This window comes from Osmia lignaria, unplaced genomic scaffold, assembly GCF_051020975.1.
Source record: "Osmia lignaria lignaria isolate PbOS001 unplaced genomic scaffold, iyOsmLign1 scaffold0001, whole genome shotgun sequence".
Taxonomy (NCBI): domain Eukaryota; kingdom Metazoa; phylum Arthropoda; class Insecta; order Hymenoptera; family Megachilidae; genus Osmia; species Osmia lignaria.
Genome location: NW_027478158.1, coordinates 1,744,210 through 1,753,992, shown reverse-complemented (window position 1 = coordinate 1,753,992; position 9,783 = coordinate 1,744,210).

Sequence of the window (9,783 nt, the reverse complement as noted above, 5' to 3'; positions counted from 1 at the left end):
AGCCGCACCAACATAATAGAGATACAGAAACACCGTGGCCCCTTTCTTTGAGATAACTCTGCACTATTGCGAGCTGCAAATGCCACGTCCAGCTTAGCTGTGCAGAAGAAGAACAACAAGAAGAAGAAATATCTCGAAATATGTCCGTCAGGCCCCTTCCCTTGAGATAAATCTGCAAATATCTCGGAAACGAAGCGAGCTATGGCAAAATGTTAACAGACTTTTTTGTAGAAAATTAGGTTTCCTACTTTTTATGTTCTATGATATTTTTTTATCAGATGCGTAGTTCTCGAGATATATCAAGATATTTAAAAGTTCCGAAGCCGCACCAACATAATAGAGATACAGAAACACCGTGGCCCCTTTCTTTGAGATAACTCTGCACTATTGCGAGCTGCAAATGCCACTTCCAGCTTAGCTGTGCAGAAGAAGAACAACAAGAAGAAGAAATATCTCGAAACATGTCCGTCAGGCCCCTTCCCTTGAGATAAATCTGCAAATATCTCGGAAACGAAGCGAGCTATGGCAAAATGTTAAGAGACCTTTTTTGTAGAGAATTAAGTTTCCTACTTTTTACGTTCTATGATATTGTTTGATCAGATGCGTAGTTCTCGAGATATATCAAGATATTTAAAAGTTCCGAAGCTGCACCAACATAATAGAGATACAGAAACACCGTGGCCCCTTTCTTTGAGATAACTCTGCACTAGTGCGAGCTGCAAATGGCACTTCCAGCTTAGCTGTGCAGAAGAAGAACAACAAGAACAAGAAATATCTCGAAATATGTCCGTTAGGCCCCTTCCCTTGAGATAAATGTGCAAATATCTCGGAAACGAAGCGAGCTATGGCAAAATGTGGAGAGACCTTTTTTGTAGAGAATTAAGTTTCCTACTATTTATGTTCTATGATATTTTTTGATCAGATGCGTAGTTCTCGAGATATATCAAGATATTTAAAAGTTCCGAAGCCGCACCAACATAATAGAGATACAGAAACACCGTGGCCCCTTTCTTTGAGATAACTCTGCACTAGTGCGAGCCGCAAATGCCACTTCCAGCTTAGCTGTGCAGAAGAAGAGCAACAAGAAGAAGAAATATCTCGAAATATGTCCGTCAGGCCCCTTCCCTTGAGATAAATTTGCAAATATCTCGGAAACGAAGCGAGCTATGGCAAAATGTTAAGAGACCTTTTTTGTAGAGAATTAAGTTTCCTACTTTTTATGTTCTATGATATTTTTTGATCAGATGCGTAGTTCTCGAGATATATCAAGATATTTAAAAGTTCCGAAGCCGCACCAACATAATAGAGATACAGAAACACCGTGGCCCCTCTCTTTGAGATAACTCTGCACTATTGCGAGCTGCAAATGCCACTTCCAGCTTAGCTGTGCAGAAGAAGAACAACAAGAAGAAGGAATATCTCGAAATATGTCCGTCAGGCCCCTTCCCTTGAGATAAATCTGCAAATATCTCGGAAACGAAGCGAGCTATGGCAAAATGTTAAGAGACCTTTTTTGTAGAGAATTAAGTTTCCTACTTTTTACGTTCTATGATATTGTTTGATCAGATGCGTAGTTCTCGAGATATATCAAGATATTTAAAAGTTCCGAAGCTGCACCAACATAATAGAGATACAGAAACACCGTGGCCCCTTTCTTTGAGATAACTCTGCACTAGTGCGAGCTGTAAATGCCACTTCCTGCGCAGCTGTGCAGAAGAAGAACAACAAGAAGAAGAAATATCTCGAAATATGTCCGTCAGGCCCCTTATCTTGAGATATATCTGCAAATATCTCGGAAACGAAGCGAGCTATGGCAAAATGTTAAGAGACGTTTTTTGTAGAGAATTATGTTTCCTACAATTTATGTTCTATGATATTTTTTGATCAGAAGCGTAGTTTTCGAGATATATCGAGATATTTAAAAGTTCCGAAGCGGCACCAACATAATAGAGATACAGAAACACCGTGGCCCCTTTCTTTGAGATAACTCTGCACTAGTGCGAGCCGCAAATGCCACTTCCAGCTTAGCTGTGCAGAAGAAGAACAACAAGAAGAAGAAACATCTCGAAATATGTCCGTCAGGCCCCTTCCCTTGAGATAAATCTGCAAATATCTCGGAAAGGAAGCGAGCTATGGCAAAATGTTAAGAGACCTTTTTTGTAGAGAATTAAGTTTCCTACTTTTTATGTTCTATGATATTTTTTGATCAGATGCGTACTTCTCGAGATATATCAAGATATTTAAAAGTTCCGAAGCCGCACCAACATAATAGAGATACAGAAACACCGTGGCCCCTTTCTTTGAGATAACTCTGCACTATTGCGAGCTGCAAATGCCACGTCCAGCTTAGCTGTGCAGAAGAAGAACAACAAGAAGAAGAAATATCTCGAAATATGTCCGTCAGGCCCCTTCCCTTGAGATAAATCTGCAAATATCTCGGAAACGAAGCGAGCTATGGCAAAATGTTAAGAGACTTTTTTGTAGAAAATTAGGTTTCCTACTTTTTATGTTCTATGATATTTTTTTATCAGATGCGTAGTTCTCGAGATATATCAAGATATTTAAAAGTTCCGAAGCCGCACCAACATAATAGAGATACAGAAACACCGTGGCCCCTTTCTTTGAGATAACTCTGCACTAGTGCGAGCCGCAAATGCCACTTCCAGCTTAGCTGTGCAGAAGAAGAGCAACAAGAAGAAGAAATATCTCGAAATATGTCCGTCAGGCCCCTTCCCTTGAGATAAATTTGCAAATATCTCGGAAACGAAGCGAGCTATGGCAAAATGTTAAGAGACCTTTTTTGTAGAGAATTAAGTTTCCTACTTTTTATGTTCTATGATATTTTTTGATCAGATGCGTAGTTCTCGAGATATATCAAGATATTTAAAAGTTCCGAAGCCGCACCAACATAATAGAGATACAGAAACACCGTGGCCCCTCTCTTTGAGATAACTCTGCACTATTGCGAGCTGCAAATGCCACTTCCAGCTTAGCTGTGCAGAAGAAGAACAACAAGAAGAAGGAATATCTCGAAATATGTCCGTCAGGCCCCTTCCCTTGAGATAAATCTGCAAATATCTCGGAAACGAAGCGAGCTATGGCAAAATGTTAAGAGACCTTTTTTGTAGAGAATTAAGTTTTCCACTTTTTATGATCCATGATATTTTTTGATCAGATGCGTAGTTCTCGAGATATATCAAGATATTTAAAAGTTCCGAAGCCGCACCAACATAGTAGAGATACAGAAACAGCGTGGCCCCTATCTTTGAGATAAGTCTGCACTATTGCGAGCTGCAAATGCCACTTCCAGCTTAGCTGTGTAGAAGAAGAACAACAAGAAGAAGAAATATCTCGAAATATGTCCGTCAGGCCCCTTCCCTTGAGATGTATCTGCAAATATCTCGGAAACGAAGCGAGCTATGGCAAAATGTTAAGAGACCTTTTTTGTAGAGAATTATGTTTCCTACTTTTTATCTTCTATGATATTTTTTGATCAGATGCGTAGTTCTCGAGATATATCAAGATATTTAAAAGTTCCGAAGCCGCACCAACATAATAGAGATACAGAAACACCGTGGCCCCTTTCTTTGAGATAACTCTGCACTAGTGCGAGCCGCAAATGCCACTTCCAGCCTAGCTGTGCAGAAGAAGAACAACAAGAGGAAATATCTCGAAATATGTCCGCCAGGCCCCTTCCCTTGAGATAAATCTGCAAATATCTCGGAAACGAAGCGAGCAATGGCAAAATGTTAAGAGACCTTTTTTGTAGAGAATTAAGTTTCCTACTTTTTATGTTCTATGATATTTTTTGATCAGATGCGTAGTTCTCGAGATATATCAAGATATTTAAAAGTTCCGAAGCCGCACCAACATAATAGAGATACAGAAACACCGTGGCCCCTTTCTTTGAGATAACTCTGCACTATTGCGAGCTGCAAATGCCACGTCCAGCTTAGCTGTGCAGAAGAAGAACAACAAGAAGAAGAAATATCTCGAAATATGTCCGTCAGGCCCCTTCCCTTGAGATAAATCTGCAAATATCTCGGAAACGAAGCGAGCTATGGCAAAATGTTAACAGACCTTTTTTGTAGAAAATTAGGTTTCCTACTTTTTATGTTCTATGATATTTTTTTATCAGATGCGTAGTTCTCGAGATATATCAAGATATTTAAAAGTTCCGAAGCTGCACCAACATAATAGAGGTACAGAAACACCGTGGCCTCTTTCTTTGAGATAACTCTGCACTATTGCGAGCTGCAAATGCCACTTCCAGCTTAGCTGTGCAGAAGAGGAACAACAAGAAGAAGAAATATCTCGAAATATGTCCGTCAGGCCCCTTCCCTTGAGATGAATCTGCAAATATCTCGGAAACGAAGCGAGCTATGGCAAAATGTTAAGAGACTTTTTTTGTAGAGAATTAAGTTTTCTACTTTTTATGTTCCATGATATTTTTTGATCAGATGCGTAGTTCTCGAGATATATCAAGATATTTAAAAGTTCCGAAGCTGCACCAACATAATAGAGATACAGAAACACCGTGGCCCCTTTCTTTGAGATAACTCTGCACTAGTGCGAGCCGCAAATGCCACTTCCAGCTTAGCTGTGCAGAAGAAGAACAACAAGAAGAAGAAATATATTGAAATATGTCCGTTAGGCCCCTTCCCTTGAGATAAATCTGCAAATATCTCGGAAACGAAGCGAGCTATGGCAAAATGTTGAGAGACCTTTTTTGTAGAGAATTAAGTTTCCTACTATTTATGTTCTATGATATTTTTTGATCAGATGCGTAGTTCTCGAGATATATCAAGATATTTAAAAGTTCCGAAGCCGCACCAACATATTAGAGATACAGAAACACCGTGGCCCCTTTCTTTGAGATAACTCTGCACTATTGCGAGCTGCAAATGCCACTTCCAGCTTAGCTGTGCAGAAGAAGAACAACAAGAAGAAGAAATATCTCGAAATACGTCCGTCAGGCCCCTTCCCTTGAGATAAATCTGCAAATATCTCGGAAACGAAGCGAGCTATGGCAAAATGTTAACAGACCTTTTTTGTAGAAAACTAGGTTTCCTACTTTTTATGTTCTATGATATTTTTTTATCAGATGCGTAGTTCTCGAGATATATCAAGATATTTAAAAGTTCCGAAGCTGCACCAACATAATAGAGGTACAGAAACACCGTGGCCTCTTTCTTTGAGATAACTCTGCACTATTGCGAGCTGCAAATGCCACTTCCAGCTTAGCTGTGCAGAAGAGGAACAACAAGAAGAAGAAATATCTCGAAATATGTCCGTCAGGCCCCTTCCCTTGAGATGAATCTGCAAATATCTCGGAAACGAAGCGAGCTATGGCAAAATGTTAAGAGACTTTTTTTGTAGAGAATTAAGTTTTCTACTTTTTATGTTCCATGATATTTTTTGATCAGATGCGTAGTTCTCGAGATATATCAAGATATTTAAAAGTTCCGAAGCTGCACCAACATAATAGAGATACAGAAACACCGTGGCCCCTTTCTTTGAGATAACTCTGCACTAGTGCGAGCCGCAAATGCCACTTCCAGCTTAGCTGTGCAGAAGAAGAACAACAAGAAGAAGAAATATATTGAAATATGTCCGTTAGGCCCCTTCCCTTGAGATAAATCTGCAAATATCTCGGAAACGAAGCGAGCTATGGCAAAATGTTGAGAGACCTTTTTTATAGAGAATTAAGTTTCCTACTATTTATGTTCTATGATATTTTTTGATCAGATGCGTAGTTCTCGAGATATATCAAGATATTTAAAAGTTCCGAAGCCGCACCAACATATTAGAGATACAGAAACACCGTGGCCCCTTTCTTTGAGATAACTCTGCACTATTGCGAGCTGCAAATGCCACTTCCAGCTTAGCTGTGCAGAAGAAGAACAACAAGAAGAAGAAGTATCTCGAAACATGTCCGTCAGGCCCCTTCCCTTGAGATAAATCTGCAAATATCTCGGAAACGAAGCGAGCTATGGCAAAATGTTAAGAGACCTTTTTTGTAGAGAATTAAGTTTCCTACTTTTTACGTTCTATGATATTGTTTGATCAGATGCGTAGTTCTCGAGATATATCAAGATATTTAAAAGTTCCGAAGCTGCACCAACATAATAGAGATACAGAAACACCGTGGCCCCTTTCTTTGAGATAACTCTGCACTAGTGCGAGCTGCAAATGCCACTTCCAGCTTAGCTGTGCAGAAGAAGAACAACAAGAACAAGAAATATCTCGAAATATGTCCGTTAGGCCCCTTCCCTTGAGATAAATGTGCAAATATCTCGGAAACGAAGCGAGCTATGGCAAAATGTGGAGAGACCTTTTTTGTAGAGAATTAAGTTTCCTACTATTTATGTTCTATGATATTTTTTGATCAGATGCGTAGTTCTCGAGATATATCAAGATATTTAAAAGTTCCGAAGCCGCACCAACATAATAGAGATACAGAAACACCGTGGCCCCTTTCTTTGAGATAACTCTGCACTATGGATAGCTGTAAATGCCACTTCCAGCTTAGCTGTGCAGAAGAAGAACAACAAGAAGAAGAAATATCTCGAAACATGTCCGTCAGGCCCCTTCCCTTGAGATAAATCTGCAAATATCTCGGAAACGAAGCGAGCTATGGCAAAATCTTAAGAGACCTTTTTTGTAGAGAATTAAGTTTCCTACTTTTTATGTTCTATGATATTTTTTGATCAGATGCGTAGTTCTCGAGATATATCAAGATATTTAAAAGTTCCGAAGCCGCACCAACATAATAGAGATACAGAAACACCGTGGCCCCTTTCTTTGAGATAACTCTGCACTATTGCGAGCTGCAAATGCCACTTCCAGCTTAGCTGTGCAGAAGAAGAACAACAAGAAGAAGAAATATCTCGAAATATGTCCGTCAGGCCCCTTCCCTTGAGATAAATCTGCAAATATCTCGGAAACGAAGCGAGCTATGGCAAAATGTTAAGAGACCTTTTCTGTAGAGAATTAAGTTTCCTACTTTTTATGTTCTATGATATTTTTTGATCAGATGCGTAGTTCTCGAAATATATCAAGATATTTAAAAGTTCCGAAGCCGCCCCAACATAATAGAGATACAGAAACACCGTGGCCCCTTTCTCTGAGATAACTCTGCACTATTGCGAGCTGCAAATGCCACTTCCAGCTTAGCTGTGCGGATGAAGAACAACAAGAAGAAGAAATATCTCGAAATATGTCCGTCAGGCACCTTCCCTTGAGATAAATCTGCAAATATCTCGGAAACGAAGCGAGCTATGGCAAAATGTTGAGAGACCTTTTTTGTAGAGAATTAAGTTTCCTACTTTTTACGTTCTATGATATTGTTTGATCAGATGCGTAGTTCTCGAGATATATCAAGATATTTAAAAGGTCCGAAGCCGCACCAACATAATAGAGATACAGAAACACCGTGGCCCCTTTCTTTGAGATAAGTCTGCACTAATGCGAGCTGCAAATGCCATTTCCAGCTTAGCTGTGCAGAAGAAGAACAACAAGAAGAAGAAATATCTCGAAATATGTCCGTCAGGCACCTTCCCTTGAGATAAATCTGCAAATATCTCGGAAACGAAGCGAGCTATGGCAAAATGTTAACAGACCTTTTTTGTAGAAAATTAGGTTTCCTACTTTTAATGTTCTATGATATTTTTTTATCAGATGCGTAGTTCTCGAGATATATCAAGATATTTAAAAGTTCCGAAGCCGCACCAACATAATAGAGATACAGAAACACCGTGGCCCCTTTCTTTGAGATAACTCTGCACTATTGCGAGCTGCAAATGCCACTTCCAGCTTAGCTGTGCAGAGGAAGAACAACAAGACGAAGAAATATCTCGAAATATGTCCGTCAGGCCCGTTCCTTTGAGCTGAATCTGCAAATATCTCGGAAACGAAGCGAGCTATGGCAAAATGTTAAGAGACGTTTTTTGTAGAGAATTAAGTTTCCTACAATTTATGTTCTATGATATTTTTTGATCAGAAGCGTAGTTTTCGAGATATATCGAGATATTTAAAAGTTCCGAAGCCGCACCAACATAATAGAGATACAGAAACACCGTGGCCCCTTTCTTTGAGATAACTCTGCACTAGTGCGAGCCGCAAATGCCACTTCCAGCTTAGCTGTGCAGAAGAAGAACAACAAGAAGAAGAAATATCTCGAAATATGTCCGTCAGGCCCCTTCCCTTGAGATAAATCTGCAAATATCTCGGAAACGAAGCGAGCTATGGCAAAATGTTAAGAGACCTTTTTCGTAGAGAATTAAGTTTTCCACTTTTTATGATCCATGATATTTTTTGATCAGATGCGTAGTTCTCGAGATATATCAAGATATTTAAAAGTTCCGAAGCTGCACCAACATAATAGAGATACAGAAACACCGTGGCCCCTTTCTTTGAGCTAACTCTGCACTAGTGCGAGCTGCAAATGCCACTTCCAGCTTAGCTGTGCAGAAGAAGAACTACAAGAAGAAGAAATATCTCGAAATATGTCCGTCATGCCCGTTCCTTTGAGCTGAATCTGCAAATATCTCGGAAACGACGCGAGCTATGGCAAAATGTTAAGAGACGTTTTTTGTAGAGAATTATGTTTCCTACAATTTATGTTCTATGATATTTTTTGATCAGAAGCGTAGTTTTCGAGGTATATCGAGATATTTAAAAGTTCCGAAGCCGCACCAACATAATAGAGATTCAGAAACACCGTGGCCCCTTTCTTTGAGATAACTCTGCACTAGTGCGAGCCGCAAATGCCACTTCCAGCTTAGCTGTGCAGAAGAAGAACAACAAGAAGAAGAAATATCTCGAAATATGTCCGTCAGGCCCCTTCCCTTGAGATAAATCTGCAAATATCTCGGAAACGAAGCGAGCTATGGCAAAATGTTAAGAGACCTTTTTTGTAGAGAATTAAGTTTCCTACTTTTTACGTTCTATGATATTGTTTGATCAGATGCGTAGTTCTCGAGATATATCGAGATATTTAAAAGTTCCGAAGCCGCACCAACATAATAGAGATACAGAAACACCGTGGCCCCTTTCTTTGAGATAACTCTGCACTAGTGCGAGCCGCAAATGCCACTTCCAGCTTAGCTGTGCAGAAGAAGAACAACAAGAAGAAATATCTCGAAATATGTCCGCCAGGCCCCTTCCCTTGAGATAAATCTGCAAATATCTGGGAAACGAAGCGAGCTATGGCAATATGTTAAGAGACCTTTTTTGTAGAGAATTAAGTTTCCTACTTTTTATGTTCTATGATATTTTTTGATCAGATGCGTAGTTCTCGAGATATATCAAGATATTTAAAAGTTCCGAAGCCGCACCACCATAACAGAGATACAGAAACACCGTGGCCCCTTTCTGTGAGATAACTCTGCACTAGTGCGAGCCGCAAATGCCACTTCCAGCTTAGCTGTGCAGAAGAAGAACAACAAGAAGAAATATCTCGAAATATGTCCGCCAGGCCCCTTCCCTTGAGATAAATCTGCAAATATCTCGGAAACGAAGCGAGCTATGGCAAAATGTTAAGAGACCTTTATTGTAGAGAATTAAGTTTCCTACTTCTTATGTTCTATGATATTTTTTGATCAGATGCGTAGTTCTCGAGATATAACAAGGTATTTAAAAGTTCCGAAGCCGCACCAACATAATAGAGATACAGAAACACCGTGGCCCCTTTCTTTGAGATAACTCTGCACTATTGCGAGCTGTAAATGCCACTTCCAGCTTAGCTGTGCAGAAGAAGAACAACAAGAAGAAGAAATATCT